Below are 12,268 nucleotides of genomic sequence, written 5' to 3' on the forward strand. Positions count from 1 at the left end.
TCCCGAACATTCATATTTATTCCTCAATGTGTCACCACAGGCTCCTTATAACTATGGACCTGTCTCAGGTACAGAATTTGTAGTTTAATATTCCTTCACCTCCAGTTGCCAAGTTGTGTTTAGAGTTATGTGGCAGATATAAAACGCTAGCTAGGAGGTACCAGCTTAACAGTTCTGTCCGGTTGTCTTCCGCCTACCTTGAAGGTGATTCAGTTGAATCCTGCTGCATGGCATTGGGATCCAAACTCCATCCCAGGATCTAAAGGATGTTGTCGTGATTATTTGGCATCTGTTTGACCTCTTTGTTTGCAAAGCCTGAACTTAACTTCACCCTTGAACAGATTACACAGGGAAATGAATAAATATTAATGAGGCTGGATTGCTGCTTTGGTTGACCTCTATATTCATAAATATATGAGTGTATATATTCATAATCCTCCTTCATACTTCAACTGTGTACACATGTTTTTTCTTTATAGTGTTAAACAGGTGACCTTGAGCTGTAGGTGCCACCCATGGTGTTCTTGAAACCTTTTCATCAAATCAAATTTTAGTTTTATCTTGGGCTTGTTCTTGTTTTGGTTTTGTATTGTTCCTGTTTTGGTCTTGTCTTCGTTTTTTTGGAGGGTTAACCAGGTGTCCTTGAGTTACTAGTGCCCCCTATGGTGTTCCTCAATGTCGTTCTTACCTGTCTAGGTCTAGTTTTAGTTTTTTCTTGGTCTTGTCTTGAGATTGGTCTTGTTTTGGTTTTGTCTTGGTCTTGGGTTGGTCTGGTGTTGGTTTTTCTTTTTAGAGTTAACCAGGTATCCTTGAGCTGCAGGTGCTACTCATGGTATTCCTCAATGTTGTTCTCGAAACCAGTCTCGGTCTTGGTCTTAGTCTAGTTTGGTCATGGCCTAGTCTAGTCTTGTCTTGTCTTGTCTAGTATTGTTCTGATCTGGTATTGGTCTGGTCTTGTTTTTTTATTGTTTTTTCTTGGTCTTGTTTTGGTGTTCTCTTGGTGTTAGTCCATAATATCTCGAAGACTTCAATGGTCTTGGTCCCAGCACCCTCTAGTCTTGCTAGTGTCTTAGTCTTCTCCTCATGCAACCATTTATAATAATGTCTGCGTTATTCATTTCAAACTTATAAAGTTTAGCTATTGTAGCTTAATCTGTATTTAATGTGACTTAGTTATTCTGCTTCCTTAAATATCTTTAGAATTCATATCTATTGAACTGTTAATTTTCTGGTGAAGTAGATAATAAATACATTTGACCGTCCTCAAGCACCCAGTTTAGCTTTAACACACTTATTGCACTTATTGAGTTTAACGAATTAGCAAACTTGCGTAAGTACAACGAAATGTTTGACTTGACAGTTATTTTAATTGCTATTTTTCTGGCGCTCTGAGAATAACTTATTCCAATATATAACTTGTTTTGCAGTTTTAAAAATTCTCTGAGTGAAGGTTAAGGCAAAAGTTTGATAGATTAATTGCTTTAAATGAAGTGCAAATAGGTACTTCTACTAAAAATCTACTCTCCCAAATACACCGGAGCAATTGAAGACGTACTATGGTGTAGAGAGTTGAATGAATACACTCCAGTGTCGATTTTTGACGCTTTCTAACATTTTTAGATGACTAGGAATTTGCCTTTAGAAGCTTCTATTCCGAAAAAAGACACGGGTTGTGACACCATATAGGCATTTTTATTCTAGGCAGCTATCTCTATTGTGGGAATAAAAAAGTGAGAATTGTGTCTCCGGGTCACATCTGCGACTGAGTCAAGTCGGTGTTGGACTCCAGTCGATAGATGGGAACGGAAGAGTGCTGAAATTGATATATCTCATTTTCAGTAAGTAGTTTCCCGTTGGAGTTGGCTGTGAGTAAAAAACGGAGTACATTTCTCCTCGGCAAAGGTCGACGCCTCTCACCCCGGACGTGGCGAGAACCCAAGTCTTCTAATGATGCTGTTAATGGGCTTCAGGCGCAGGTGAAACGCCGCCGCTAATGAAAACCTTCGGCGGAAGAAAGACTGCCGAGTGGAAGACCTGGAAGACCATCACTCATTCCGGTTTACCATAGCTCCGGAGTGAGGAGGCCATGCGCGGTGGGAGATATAAATCCACGCAGTGATCTCTCGGATCACATCGGAATGGCCCTTTAAACAACCTCAGGGCTGCCATTGGACAATTTATGGTCTGAAGCTTGTGTTGGAGCTTCCCTCCTAATCACAGTTCACAATGAAGGCAGCCGCTCCTGACAAATGATCCGAGCTTTCTTTCTTTTGCTTACAGTTATAATGTTCCCTAAATTAATAATGAGGTTAACACACACCCGGGAGAGTTTAATATAAGATGCTTAAAATGATGGATGGCGGAGATTCCAGGGCCATGATTGCAAAAAGGCGGGAACATGGTCCATTTCTCCCAGCGAGGAAAACGCTTGCACTTTTTCATCGAGTGGGCAGACAAGTCATCGAAGTCTTGTCGATATCTCAGCCGGTGAAGGTTTTAGGGGGGAGGGCAACTCCATCAAGTCGTGGGGGAAAAAGGGGTCACAAGACCTCCATAAAATTAAAATTGGTCCAATTTTAATAGGATTTAAACCACATACGAAATAAAGATTTCCAGAAATTATACTCCTTTCGGCAATTCCAGGTTTATAATCCACCAGAATTTAAACTTCAGTAGAAAGTTGTTTTTTTGTTTTTCATATTTTTTTTTACATCATTATTGTTTTTTTTATGTTTGTGTAACTTTTTTTTTTTTTCGTTTAGAGTTCTTAATTGAAACATGTGATATGATACACAAAACAACGATGAAATAAATTAATAAGTATATATATTTCATATATTTATGGGTAGTAAAATACAATTTAAGTGATCGTTCACCCAAAACTCACCCTCGTGTCAACTAGGGCTAAGGATTCTTTTTTACAGTAATATGTTCCTTTTTAGAGTAATGGACAAAAAAGTTTGTTCATTTTAATGTAGCGACTGGAGCTCAGTTGTCTTCATCTTCGTCCAAATAGACACTTAAAAACCAAAATCCTAAGACCTCCATACTGCTCGTCCGTAACGTCCATCTTCTATTCAAGCCTCGACATGAGGAATTGTTCCGGAAAAACAATCTATATTTTAAAGTTGTTTTTAGCGGACCCAGCCAACATTTTACACAGACAGGAAGTACTCTGGGTAAACCCCGCCAGGGCTCCCTGTCAAACTGAATAAAATGATGTTTTTCATTATTTTGAAAAATACCTTTATAAGTAGTTTCTCTGACCCTCACTAAGGCAATCTGTGTACCTAGTTCGTATTACTGCCCTGGAGAATGTTACTATATAGATTATAGCTCTGTAGCTTAAATATTAAGCAAGTTACAGTCCTTTTCAAAGTTGCAAGTCATTTTTTGGAACCTGTCGCAATTGACCGGAAAAATGATGCTAGCGCTCTTTTTAAGTCCATGCAAGCATGTTAAAGGGACAGTGACATATTTTAAGCAAATTTAAATGGCCTTTGCATTTTTCACCTAAAATATTTTTTGCAGTTTTGTATCTTCCATGTGTGATATCAAGTACTTTAGCTTGTACCATATATTTAATAGTGTTGATGGGACATTGAAGAAAACGTCCACGTTATGGCACATATTTAACACTTTAAGTCATGCAGTGATGTTGTCTTCATTGTGTGTCTCAGGCTTTAATAGAAGTTGTGTTTATTTATTCTCTCCGCTTATGTCCTCTCTTTTCAGGCGGAATTAATTTGCTGAGTCATCACATAAAGCACATCCAGAAATCCTTGATTTGCACTTTTTTTAAGCTAAATGAAGCCACGGGACAAAGGTGGATAAGCCGTATTAAATTCCTAAAAAGCCGAATGTCGGAAATAAAACAACAATTGCTTCGGGAAAAAGGAAAAGTGCGAGCGGCGGCATTTCTCCGGAGCCGCTCTCACAAATTCACTGATTTATAGATGGAAGTCACTGCCAGGACTCTTGCTATTCAAACCAGGCAGAACAAATGGAGCGACTTAAGCTACTTGCTTTGACTTATCGCGGCTAAATGAGTTACGTCGAAATGTGATGGAGTGTCGATCTAAGTGTGTCTTAACCTTTAAGGGAACATGCATTTACTCTGTTTGTTGCAAACACCTCCCCACCTTCGATGGAACATCTGTCTTCCCTCACCTCTCGTGCTCTGCTTCCCGCCGTCAAAATGCCATGACCATATGGCTCAGGCTCCGCCTCCATCCTCCCCCCCCTTCTGAACGCCTTGTTTAATGGGAATAAATTAGGCTCATTCGTCTGTCCGGTTGGTCCGGAGCCCAGGGTGTACAATACCCTCCTTAATTAAGGAGAAAGTCGGTGCTCATTTTTTTTCCCCGTGTCCGGTGATGAATCTTTACTCGGATGATGGATGAGGGAAACGTTCGAGACGCCGCCCTCGTCTCCCACGGCCCCGGCACGCATTAGGTTGTCGACAGGAATCCGGAGCGCTGAAGTGGAGAGAATGGTTAATGGTTTGTGTGTTGGTAATTATTGAAGATGTTAGAATGCAGAAGAGTATCCGATTACTGTCAGTCTCGATGATAATGCGACACATCGAAAGGCGACTAATGATAATAGTCATTATAGCAGAAGATATTTATGGGCTTGTGTGTATCGACACCTGTTGATTCAGACGGCAGCTGAAGGGTTTGGTGAAACGGTGTCTGGTTCACTAACTTGCCGAGAAGAACCACTTCTTGAATGGATGCAGTCCACACCGTGTTGAACAACTCAAGGCCTGCCTTGGTGACCTATATAAGTGCTTGTGATTCATTGATAAGATAAGTGAACATGTATTATTTATGTCAACAATTATACCAGTGCTATGTATTAAAATGCATACTTAGACTTAGACTTAGACTGTACTTTATTGATCCCTTTGAGATGACACACCCTGAGAGTGTCATCTCAAAGGGATCAATACAGTTCTACTTTATGGTACTTTATGATACTTCTCTTAGTGCACTGGCGGTTAGTATGCATCAGGATAGTGTACATACTAAAAGGATCAAAACAATGCGTCCTTCTGTCGCTCAAACACCATGTTGAACAACTCAAGGCCTGCCTTGGTGACCTATATAAGTGCTTGTGATTCATTGATAAGATAAGTGAACATGTATTATTTATGTCAACAATTATACCAGTGCTATGTATTAAAATGCATACTTAGACTTAGACTTAGACTGTACTTTATTGATCCCTTTGAGATGACACACCCTGAGAGTGTCATCTCAAAGGGATCAATACAGTTCTACTTTATGGTACTTTATGATACTTCTCTTAGTGCACTGGCGGTTAGTATGCATCAGGATAGTGTACATACTAAAAGGATCAAAACAATGCGTCCTTCTGTCGCTCAAACACCATGTTGAACAACTCAAGGCCTGCCTTGGTGACCTATATAAGTGCTTGTGATTCATTGATAAGATAAGTGAACATGTATTATTTATGTCAACAATTATACCAGTGCTATGTATTAAAATGCATACTTAGACTTAGACTTAGACTGTACTTTATTGATCCCTTTGAGATGACACACCCTGAGAGTGTCATCTCAAAGGGATCAATACAGTTCTACTTTATGGTACTTTATGATACTTCTCTTAGTGCACTGGCGGTTAGTATGCATCAGGATAGTGTACATACTAAAAGGATCAAAACAATGCGCCCTTCTGTCACTCAAACACGATATCACTTCCGTCCCGAGTCTAATACTTTAATTTTTGGAGAAAGATGAACAATCCAGAGTATGTACGGGTCGCTTTATTCGCCACTTCAAGTCAAATAAAATACAAGCTTCAAATAACGGTCGCCCTCCTCCGGGGTCTCTCCAGATTGTTCTTTGATATACAATTTAAGGTGTGATTCGTAGACAAACAAATGTTTGAATTTACCCGTGTCATTACCCTAAGTCTGATCAAAGCTTGTCTTGAAACAGTTATCAGTTTTCAGTGGAATGTTGATTGTGAATGTGTGTAGACGCGCTTTTCCTGCTCTTAGATCAAACGAGTAAATTTGACTTTATATTTTGATTATCTTTTAGCATTCATTTAAGTGTGGCATATACCTATACAGCAATTTTAATCTAACAGTACTAACTATTTACAAATTCTCGACAGATAGTATGTCTCAAATCAAACACTGCTGCTACGCACTAACAGGAAATGACGCGACAGCTTCTTCTTCTACTACTATTTAACGATGATTTCAACCAGCTGTAGAAACACTATCATCACCTGCTGGCAGCACGTTTTGTTTGGATCAAGAAATATGAGAAATAAAATTACGCAGGAATGCGATTTAAGACACAGCTCAGCACTTCTTGCCGAAGTGATGAGAACTTGATGTCAAAATTTAATAAACACAAAGTGTTTAACTTCAATTAGGTTCAAAACTTTCCGCCTCACACAAAAAACATACAGATGATGATTGGGAACTTGGGAAATTGTCTGTAACTATGAGTTTTTGGGAAGGTTGTGTGTCTTTGTGTGCCTTGGGACAGACTGGCGAACTTTTTAGGGTGTCCCTTGCCTCTTGTCAAAGATGCTGGGATAAGCTCCAACTACCCCGTGACCCTCATAAGGGAATAAGTGGCAGAAAATGAATGATTCCTGTTGAAGATTCTTTTTTTTGGCCCAGGATTTACAATCTTACCTCTCGTGTGATTGATTCCGATGTTATTGTTGTATATGGTTGATTGCGATTAAAGGTTTTTTTTTTCCGTTTACTAATTCCCTAATAGGAGTCACAGGGGGCTGGAATCTATACCAGCTACTTAGGGCGAGAGGCGAAGGGGAACCCTGAAATGGCCCACAAACCTGGCAAGACTGCTCTCAGAGACACACAACACTCTCTAGCACTCACGGAAAGTTTTTTATCGATCAAAGTCTCACACCCATGACAATTTTAAACTAGACCCATTCCTTTTAAAGCCAATTTATTTAAATAATAAATCAATTTACGACATTATCAAAGGGTAACTAGGGTCAAATCCCAACTCTCCTGACTTACTGTTTCAAATGTTGACCATATTTATTACTTTATAAAGTCTGAAATGTGGGCGAACAAGAGGTTACGAGCGTCCAATATGACTTAATAATGGTCTTCAGTCCTCGTCCAGCCAACTGTAATCACGCAACGCTTTGTTTATACAAGGAGTCCGCTGGAAGTTGGAGACTTCCCAGATTGATGACGCACAGTAAAAAAAAAAAAACTTTGATGTTTGACCAATCACAGCAGAGTGGTCGGGTTACGGTAAACAAGATTTAATCTCCAGAAAAACGATTTTTCGTGGGTTGGGCTTAAGATAATTTTCTAATGTCAATACTTCAATGAAAAGACGGTTTTGTACTAACGGACAGATCCATTTAAGAGACACTAAGTTTCCCTTTAAAGCTGTTTGTTGAAACAAGTCTTTTCATTAGAAAAGTTGTTGTTTTTTTTCTTCACAACTCTCCATTAACCTTTATCCAATGACGGAGTCCAGTGTTGACTACTGCGGGAAATCGAGCGAAAGTGCAACCACCGTCTTGGAAGTGAAGAACGTCCAACTAATGCCCCCTGCGAGCGCCACTCCACCTTGATTGCTGCGTTCTGATGAGTGGTCTTGCCTCAGCAGCAGATTATATTCCATTAACTGGCGTGTTTTATCTTGATGGCCTCTACACGCACCGTCGGCGGAGTCTTTTCAAATCCAACCTGAATGAAGCACCGCGAGAAGATCTTCTTTGTAATGTTCCCTTTAATGACCCGGCAGAGACACTTTCTCCCCTCGCGAAAAAATAAAATTCCGGTTAGCAGGATGTGGATCATTTATTTCCTCCATCATCATTCTTTGTGTATTTCTTTTTAAAAGCCCTGTTTCGCTGCCCAGATGAGCTTCCTGTGTCTTTGTCCTCAGATCCTGCACTGATCTGAAAGAAAGGAGAGAAGATAGAGACACGTCTGAACTTGGGCTGATTACTATTCCTTAATAATTGTGATTATTTTCATTTTCATTCTTCAATAATTGTGATTATTTTCCTCAATATTCTTCAACAATTGTGATTATTTTCCTCAATAATTGTAATTGTTTCCCTCAATAATTGTGATTATTTTTTAACAATAATTGTGATTATTTTTTAACAATAATTGTGATTATTTTCCTTAATGTTCCTCAATATTTGGGATTATTTTCCAATTTTTTTCCCCTTAAAATGCTTCAATGATTGTTATTATTTTCTTTAATGTTAATAATTGCTCAATTTTTCTCATTATTCCTTTATAATTGTGATCATTCACCTCATTATTGCAATTCTTTGCTTATTATTCCTCAATAATTGCAATTATTTTCCTCGATATTTCTCAATAAAAATGAAATAATAATAAAATAAAAAAAGCTCAATTTTTCTCAATATTCCTCAACAAATGCGATTATTTTCTTATTATTCCTTAATGATTGCACTTCTTTTCTTTTATTTTCCTCAAAACTGAAATTATTTTCCTCAATAATTGCGATTATGTTCCTTAATATTCCTAAATAAGTGCAATTATTTCCCTCATTATTCCTCAATAAATGTGATTATTTACCTCAATATTGCGATTAAATATGCAATTATTTTTTCAATGTCCTCTTTTAATGTGTTCTTGTACAATACATAAATAACATGTATATCTTTGTGATCCTCAAGATAAAGTGATGAAGCCAGGGTCAAAATATTATTTTTGTTGTGTTTTTTGAAAGCTGTTTTTACAATCTTGAATATTCTCTTTTGACAACATTGTTTGAATACTTGATTTTTGTCAATCTCTTTATGGAATATTTTTATGGTATTCAAGTAATACTTTTGACCTTGTCAAATTCTCATCTTATCGCTCTAGTCTCAACACACAAATGGTCACGTTTAGGTAAGAAAAATGAAGACAAACTGTTGTGTTTTTTGCTTACTTTAAGGTGTAACTTTTGTTTTTGTTACTGCAAAATTCAAAGGATTAAATATTTCAGAGGTCATAACCTACCCAGTGGTTAAAGTACTTTTAACAAACATAGTGACGCAACACATTTGGTTCAATCACTAATTCAAGACCACCTTGATGGAACAGTTCTAGAAGACCCTCTGCTATATGAGTTGAATCCCAATAGGCTCCCTCGAGCGCCGACGCTCCCATGAGTCATCGGTACTTACTGGTCCGCAGACGGAAAAGAAAAAACACAATATGTCCACATCGCTGCTGGCGCTTGATGGATATTAAGTTACGTGGATGTGATATAGAGATTTGGAGTCTTTGCTGCTCCGCCCCAAGAATATCGCGAGCGGACGGTGTCACTTCAGGAATCCTGACTCGTGAAATGACTTCCTTAAGGCGATGGCCGTGCCCCCTTCAATGCCCTCACACTAATGTGCTTCTCTGGCCGTTTTCAGAGATAATGTTAAAGGATGGGCTTAAAAAAAAATCTCAATGGAATGATGTTCATGTTGATGCAAATAGACGGAGGTTTGAGATTTGATCGTTCTTAAGGACTTAAGAACGTTCTTAAGAAGGGTTCGGCTAAAAAGGAACGCTCAAATACAATTTGTTGAAGTTTTTTTTAAAGTTTATTTGTAAGAAATCCCATATTTGTACATGTTTTACTCGGTTTATTGAAGTAAAGACTTGGTTATAGTGTGTTTTCTCATTTCGTTATAAAGTTCCTACGCCCTTGAATGCATTCTTAGTGTATGAAGATCGGTGCAGCAAAAGTTAAGACATTTTTCTGGGATATGTGTCAATTTATTTCACTGCCTAAATGTAAAATGGTTAAGTTTAATGTTATTTAATGGATGAATTAAATTGAACATTACAATATATTAATCCTTGTAAATAACAATGGCGTTAGCTTAGTTTAGCATTAAAAAGTAGTAGAAGAAGCTGTCGAGTCATTTCCGGAAAGTTTTTAGCAGCAGTGTTTAATTTGAGACAGTACTACATTTGCGCACTGGGCAAGTACGTGCACTGTCTTAACGTACTGTAAACCAATGCACTCGGAGAAGTGCGCGATTCGGGAACCCAGCCCATAACTGTTCCTTTAATAAATGATATATAAAACGTTAGAGAGCAACTATGAACTGTGGCGTACCTGCGGATAGACAGCGATCACCGAACGCAACACAGCGTCATCAGTGAATGCAGTTTTTGACGGGTAGCCACACAGGACATAAAGCCAGTAAATAACCTTTTTAATTGCAGGGCAATATAGTCACCTAGTAGCTTAACATATTCAATTCATTACAGTTACAGTCATCTTTTACCTTCTTGACCGTTAAAGCAACAGCGCGGCTTTTAAGTATTGCGATGCTTCGCCCAATGACGACATTTTCAGAAAATCTCATTGTTTCTTTTTTCAACAGACATAACCATAATACGTTTTAAAGTCTATAATACGATTTACTTTCAGTAACACATTTGGTTCCGTTGATATAATAATTCCAAAATTCACAAGTAACTATCCAAACTCGACTTTTACAACAAACTTCCCAAAAATAATTTTCCAATCTAGTATGATGTTCCTTTGAGTTTTCTAAGCGCGAACACGTTTTAATGATCATTTCCACAGTCGGCGAACGCACCAGAGGTGTAATGGTACATTTGTGCGCTCCCTCAAAAAGCCAAATTATCCGAATTGCAAATCCACTGCTTCGTCTTAAGTGCTTGAATGTGCTTTTAAATCAAATTGTAAATTAAAAAAAAAGAAAAAAGAAAGATAAAAGGACACTATGAATAAATTGTACTGCTTCAGTGCTAATGGTGCGTTGGAGTCGTGCTTGAAAGTAATTTCCAAAGTTGTTTCTGGGGTTGAATTTAAAAATGTAATCAAGTGGAAAGTCCTTCATGTCCATCAGAGAATGCCACGCTGATCTTCAAATAATTGTTTGTTCACATTTTGAACAATAAAATGTCCCCGATGTGTAATTCTTACGTTGTTAACTACAAATAAATCAATCTAAAATGCTATTTATGTCCCTTGTGAAGATGGGAAGAGTTCTTTTTCTTTTTTTGGGGCTGTTTTTTTTTCTTACTCTTGTGAGTAAACATACATTTAAAAAATCAATATATAATGAAGCTGTGGAGCAAGTGACTACACAAAATACTTTTTTTTTTTCGACCATCTGGTTTAGCATTTCTTAATCAAACACCTCATCAGAGACGTTTAGCGTCGCAATCAACACTGTCTGCTCACGCCCTCAAGCTGCCTCTTTCAAAACGTGCGAGAGGAAATATGTATTATAATTAATCATGTTGGGACTGTAGTGTCAATCAAACAAACTTAACATGTTGGCGGTCAAAATTAACTCGCGCATGGCAAACACACAAATGAGTCTCCCTTATTACAGATCAGCAATACCACTTGATCAATATTGGGAATACTTGTAGACGTATAGAAATATAGTTGTTGCCATGTACGTATTTATGCAGCAACTTTTTTTTGTACTTGTCAAGCTAAGAATCTGACTTAAGATTTGGAGCTTTGACAAAGAAGAGATGTTAGATTTGTTTCAAAATCACAACAATTTTACTCATAATGAGGAAAGTTTAATACCAAACCTTTTTCTAGTTTTTCGGTTGCATCTTTATACTCCATCGTAATATTTGAGAGGCGAGAACAAAGTTCACTACCAAAAAAAAACACGTACTAGATTATATCTGGTCTTCATTAAAGCATGGAAAGGTTAGTTTTCCTGAAGCTCTTATCATGCATTTCCTTCTTTTTTTTTTTAAACACAAGCAATCATAAGCATGTTAAGACCTTTTCTTAAGCAAAACTATAAAAAAAAAAAGAGTTTATTATTTTACATAAAAACTATTCCTCGTCTGAACTGTAAGGCATAGAAGTTGTTGTGTGAATATATAGTAACTGTGTCTGCTGTTTTACCAACACAGATTATTCTCAGATCAGACTGGTGAGTTTGTCCGGACATCCCTGAGTCGGCCTGCTTTCCATTATGTAGAAAGAGGGCGACCGTGATGTCATACTTTTCTTTATCAAAGTTGGCATTAAAGTAGATAATGTATTAACAAATTGTCACGTGGATTGGAGGTTTTTCCTAATATTTTGGTCATGCGACAGGAGACTGGTGTCAATAAAGTTTTTTGAGACTTGATGAACAGTAACCAAGTGTTTATGAACGATTGATAAAAGATACGACAAGTACAACAATTGTATTCGTAGGTAAGTGTAGGAGAAATTCGTAAAAGAAGTGCAGCTTTACTGGAGTGATAC

General features: G+C 37.7%; 1 protein-coding gene across 1 annotated transcript in view; it reads left to right on the forward strand.

The window, feature by feature from the left end:
- The window catches only part of ntm (neurotrimin), a 497,741-nt gene that overhangs the window by 277,788 nt on the left and 207,685 nt on the right, over window positions 1-12,268 (forward strand). The gene's annotated exons all lie outside the window — the stretch shown is intronic.

Source organism: Callionymus lyra, chromosome 14 (assembly GCF_982586985.1).
Source record: "Callionymus lyra chromosome 14, fCalLyr1.hap1.1, whole genome shotgun sequence".
NCBI classification, from domain to species: Eukaryota; Metazoa; Chordata; class Actinopteri; order Syngnathiformes; family Callionymidae; genus Callionymus; species Callionymus lyra.